This window comes from Alligator sinensis, unplaced genomic scaffold, assembly GCF_000455745.1.
Source record: "Alligator sinensis unplaced genomic scaffold, ASM45574v1 scaffold33_1, whole genome shotgun sequence".
In the NCBI taxonomy this organism is placed as follows: domain Eukaryota; kingdom Metazoa; phylum Chordata; order Crocodylia; family Alligatoridae; genus Alligator; species Alligator sinensis.
In genome coordinates this window covers 357,067-362,570 of record NW_005842086.1, presented here as the reverse complement: position 1 = coordinate 362,570, position 5,504 = coordinate 357,067, and the positions used below count along the sequence as shown (strand labels likewise).

The 5,504-nt window shown below is 41.7% G+C and overlaps 1 long non-coding RNA gene across 1 annotated transcript; it reads left to right on the top strand.

The window, feature by feature from the left end:
* Positions 1 to 3,419: 3,419 nt before the first annotated feature.
* Positions 3,420 to 4,788, top strand: LOC102388760. The gene is made up of 3 exons (XR_323854.1): positions 3,420 to 3,454; positions 3,920 to 3,974; positions 4,626 to 4,788. It is a non-coding gene; the product is annotated as an uncharacterized LOC102388760 (long non-coding RNA).
* Positions 4,789 to 5,504: the final 716 nt, after the last annotated feature.

Sequence of the window (5,504 nt, the reverse complement as noted above, 5' to 3'; positions counted from 1 at the left end):
ATTTTAGGTTTTTATATCACTCAAGCAAAACTCAGTCTGTACACTTTATCAAAGGCTTTGGGGAGCAAATAAATAGTAGCTCCTAGTTAACATTTATCCACTATTAACTTACTTGTGGGAATGAAAAAAGTATGATTTTTCTCTTGCAGAAAATCATATATGTTATTTTCCTCTCAGTTTTACAACTCTTTTTAACTGCTTTATTTATTCAACTATTTTTCAATATTGAAATAAAGACTGGTTTTTAATTTCCAAGTTAATATTGCAAATGTCACAGCAGAACAAAATTAAAGTTATTGGTTCTCAAAGTAAATTTATATATCTATATACTTTGGGTTTCTTTTAAATTTAACCTGCATTCTGAATATTCTGGTCTTATTTTACTCTTTTATAAGATAGTTGCAATACCTCTCCAATGCACTTTATCCTCAACAATTGATTTAAATTCTCAATTTAATTTAATTTGACATAGTTTTCTTTTAGTAAGTATACCTGATATACAATAGGGGGCATTTGAGCTATCAGCTATCAGCAAATACCCATATCTTTGGAGGGTAAACATAACATATGTCAGTTTTCACTATATTATACAATTCATGTTTCATTTGACATTATATTACAATATTATATCATATCGTGTCATAATATATGCCATGTTATATTTGTTATATATTTCATTATATTATATATGTGAGCTTTCAGTGTATTAGAACTAGGAAGGAGACAAAAGCCCTGAGATAAGTTGGGTAGTGGATGACTTGAAGGCAGCATAAGCAGGATGGAGCAACTAGGGCTGCCTTCTCATTCTTCCTGAGAAAGTAGGGCAATCAGCTATTTACTTCAGAGGTCTGCACATGAATGCAAGGGAAGCCTGGGTAACAAACAGGAGGAACTAGAATTTCTCACACAGTCATGGAACTATAACATGATTGGAATTACAGAGACTTGGTGGGATAGATCACATGATTGGACCACTGTCATGGATGAGTACAAACTTTTCAGGAAGGACGGCAGGAGGAGTTGCACTTTATGTAAAAGAGCCATACAATTGCTCAGAGCTCCATTATGAAACTGGAGATAGGCCTGTTGAAAGTCTCTGGGTTAGGGTCAGAGGAGAGAGCAACAAGGGTGATGTCATGATGGGTGTCTACTACAGACCATCAGACCAGGAGGATGATATAGATAAAGTTTTCTTCAAACAGCTAGTGGAAGTTTCCAGATCACAGGTCCTGGTTCTCATGTGGGGCTTCAATCACCTGGGAGGGCAACACAGTAGTGCACAAGCAATGCAGGAAGTTTTTGGAGAGTTTCATAGTTTCATAGTTGGTAGGGTAGGAAGGGACCTGAGCAGATCATCAAGTCCGACCCCCTGCCATGGCAGGAAAAAATACTGGGCTAAAATGACCCCAGCAAGGTGTTCATCTACCCTCCTCTTAAAGACCCCCAGGGTAGGAGCCAGCACAACTTCGCTTGGAAGTTGGTTCCAGATCCTAGTCGACCTGACTGTGAAGTAGCACCTCCTGATGTCTAGTCTGAATCTACCCTCTGCCAGCTTGTGACTGTTATTTCTAGTCACTCCTGGTAGTGCTTGGGGAAACAGGGACTCCCCCAATGCCTGCTGGTTCCCTCTGACTAGTTTATAACAGGCCATTAGATCCCCCTTCAGCCTTCTCTTGTGGAGGCAGAATAGGTTCAGGTCCCTTAGCCTCTCCTCGTAGGGCTTGCCCTGCTGCCCCTGATCATGTGGGTGCCCCTCCTCTGGACCCTCTCAATGCTGTCCACATCCCTCCTGAAGTGCGGTGCCCAGAACTGCTAAGGGAAATGAAGGTCATTAGGAACAGGCAGCATGAATTCACCAGAAGAAATTTCATGAAATTCAATAGGGTAAGTGCAAATTTTTGCACTTAGGACAGAACAGTCCCATATACTAGTATAGACTGGGGACTGACTGGATAAGCAGCAGCTTTCTAGAAAGGACCTGAGAGTTATAGTGGACAATAAGTTGAATATGAGCCAACAATGTGCCCTGGTTGTGTAGAAGGGTAACAGCATTTTGAGATGCATTAGTAGGATTATTGCCAGCAGATCAAGGGAAGTGATCCCTCTATTCAGCACTGGTGAGGCCACATCTGGAGTACTGTGTCCAGTTTGGGGGCCTCTACTACAGAAAGATGTGGACAAATTGGAGAGATTCCAGTGGAGGGCAATGAAAATGGTTAGAGAACTGGGGAACATGCCTTAAGAGGAAAATCTGAAGGAACTGAGTTTATTTAATCTGGACAAGAAAAGTTGAGGGAGGATTTAATAGTATCCTTCAACTACCTGAAGTGTGGTTCCAAAGAGGCTGGAGCTAGACTGTTCTCAGTGGTGGCAGATAACAAAGTAAGGAGCAATGGTTTCAAGTTCTAGCTTGGGAAGTGTAGGTTAAATATGAGGAAAAACTCTCCCACAAGGAGGGTAGTAAAGCACTGCAACAGGTTACCCAGAGACATTTTGGTATCTCCATTTGTGGAGGTTTTAAGACCTTGGTAGACAACGTGTTGGCTGGGATGACAGTTGGGGACAGTCCTGTTTTGAGCAAGGGCTTGGATTAGATGACCTCCTGAGGTTCCTTCCAACCCTAATTCTCTATGATTCTATGATATAATGTGAAATGCAATATTTATATGAAATAAGTACTACTACATTTGCTCAAATTCAAGATGAGGGTTTTTTTTCCTCCATTCAGCATAGGGGGGGAAAACCCCTGGTCTTGGCTCAAATACAGGATTGGAGGTGAAGAGAAAAGCTGGGGGCAACTGCTGCAGCTCCGACTCCAGCCACCAGCTGCTGTGACTCTGACATAGGCCAGAGTTACAGCAGCCACTTCTTCCCCCACCCACCCTCCGCAGCCTCTGCCCCCACAACTTCCCCCCAATCCCTGCCCCTCTCCCCCACCTTACTGTCAGGACTGGTTCTCGTTCCAGCTGTGGCTCTGTTCCCTCCTGGTGCACATAGAGGTTCCAACCCCTGCTCAGCACAGCTCTGGCCCTGGGATGCTGCTACTGTCTGAGTCCACAGAGGCATTAAGCTTAGTAGTTATAGCCAGGAATGTTACTATCATCTGCAGCCAGAGAGCAAGCCAACATTAAACTGGGGTTCATGTAAGTCAGGGGGTTACCAGAAGCAGATGTCAGGAGACAAGGCTAAGTCAAATGAGTACCCAGACACTGTGTACATAGGCAGTAATCAGGAACAGGCACCAGGAAAGCCACATGGGCAAGACCTACTCACAGACTGAAATCAGTTTCTGGCACAGCAGAGACCAGGAGCCCTAAAATCAATCAGCAGGTGGAGTCTCAGCTGGCCCTGCTTAGGGGGTTGAGTGTTGCTCACTTTACAGGTGCATGGCTGGGCAGGGAGCCATTTTTCCATATGCTCTGCATCCCAAGAGACAATGGAGCCAGTTCTGACAGTAAGAGGAGGGAGCGGGCAGAGGCTGTGGGGACCAGGCACTGGGGGCACACAGGTGGTAGGATGGCAGGGGTTGCAGGCATTGTGAAGGAGAGGTAGGACAGGCTGCAGAGAGAAGTACGTTGGGGGGGAGTGCAGACGGCAAGTGGGCCACCTTCCCCCCTCTACCTGTCCCTGCTGTAGCAATGGAGAGGACAAATTTAATACAACCCTCCAATAATTAGATTCTATATCTAATTTAAAACAAATTTATAAATTTCCCAGCTATAGAATCTAATTATTGGGGGATCATCTTAAATTCCAAGTTGTCTCAGATTTGGGTAAATGCGGTGTCTACTTTCATTAAGAGGCCATGCAATTGCACCTTTTAAATCATATCTCTACAACTAAAAGGCATTGTTATTTGTAAATGTGCAGGCAGGGTTAGCCTTCTAAAGTAATTGTCTCTTTCCTTTCAATTACAAAGGATTTTTTCATATCTTGGAAGAATATTTGGATCATGATAAAGCCATATGCACAAGGTAACACCCTTTAATTTATGAAGAAATGAGAAAGCAGCTGGTTAGTGTGAGTGACATTTTCTGTTATGCACCAGATTTGCACGCCCTCAAGTATTTACTTCAAGGCTGTATTTAGAGATGTCATCAGTATTGTTACAGATCAAAGAACTTTACTAAGGGTAGAAAATATTTAATGTCTCAGTTTCCTGCAAATTAATCTAAAAAAACCTTCACTAATTATAAATCTTCTCCTTTGACTTTCTGTTCATAGGAAAACTGCCATGCTGATAATGAGCATAGATTAATTAAAGTAATGGACTAAGACTGACTTTCAGTAACAGCTGTGGGAATCTAAATTGTGTTGTGGAGAGTGCAAAACCTGTAAACACAAGAACCAAGGTGTCACTGTTCTTAATTAGTATTTACCCAATTTATTTATCTGGGTTGGTTCAGAGGCCTTTTTGTTTTTTAATCTCCTTAAATCAAACTAGCCCAATGCTTGCTGCTTTTGTTTGTTTGTCTTCTTGTATCCTTACCACCTTCCCTTAGTACATTTCTATGTTGTTGTCCTCCAGAAATCACATCCTATTTAAATTGTTAGAAAAAAATATCTTTTAAGCTGTGGTTTTCAAATGTGCTAGCTGTCTTCTGTTATATCCTATTTTCTTTCAGGCAAGACTGCCAAGTGGAGCTATTTAGGGATCAACCAAGAACTTCCATCCAAATGTGATGAGCCATAAGGCTGTCTGCAATCATATCAGTGACCTGGTGACTATGATTCATGCCTTCATACCTCCCCCAACCCTGCATGAAATGTCATTGTAACTTTCTGTACCTAACCACAATAACTGATCATTCACAACCGATTGTTCAATGAATCCAGAGTGCAGTAGCTTCCTGTTCAGAAGTATGAGACAAGTGAACACCTCAATCTGGTGCATGACTCAGCTCAATGGCCCATGACAAAATATCAGCCAATTTCAGAATTAATCTACAAAGCCAGTTACTGCATAGAGGTAGATAGTTTGGAAAGTATCCTTTTCTTCATAATGGCAATCTCCTCTGACAGCTGTGTTGAACAAAAGAACAGCTCAGTTATAATGGTGTTAGCCTCAAATCTGTGACACCTAGGACTTTCAGCAAGTCACACAGACTTATTAAGCACTTGGAATTAGGCACCTAAATATGATCCTATTCCATCCTGAAACACTGTTTAAAAGTTTAATGAGTCCTTCCCCTTTTGCCTCCCTGTTTTTTTTGTGACTACATTTATGTCTAAGTGTGTTTCAAAAACAGCATGATAACAGCATGTTTCATTATATGGGAAGGAGGAAAACTGTATTGAGTCCTCTTAGGTCAGTACAATAGACATAATAGGATCTGGCCTATAATTTCTCCTGTGTGGGATCCATGAGACACATGCGCATCATCTGTTCCTTTAAACTACTTGTAATCTGCAATTCCTTTAGTACCATTGGTATCAATATTACATTTATGTTATGAACATGAAATGAATAAAGGACTGGCTCATGAGTACAAGTTGACTTTTAC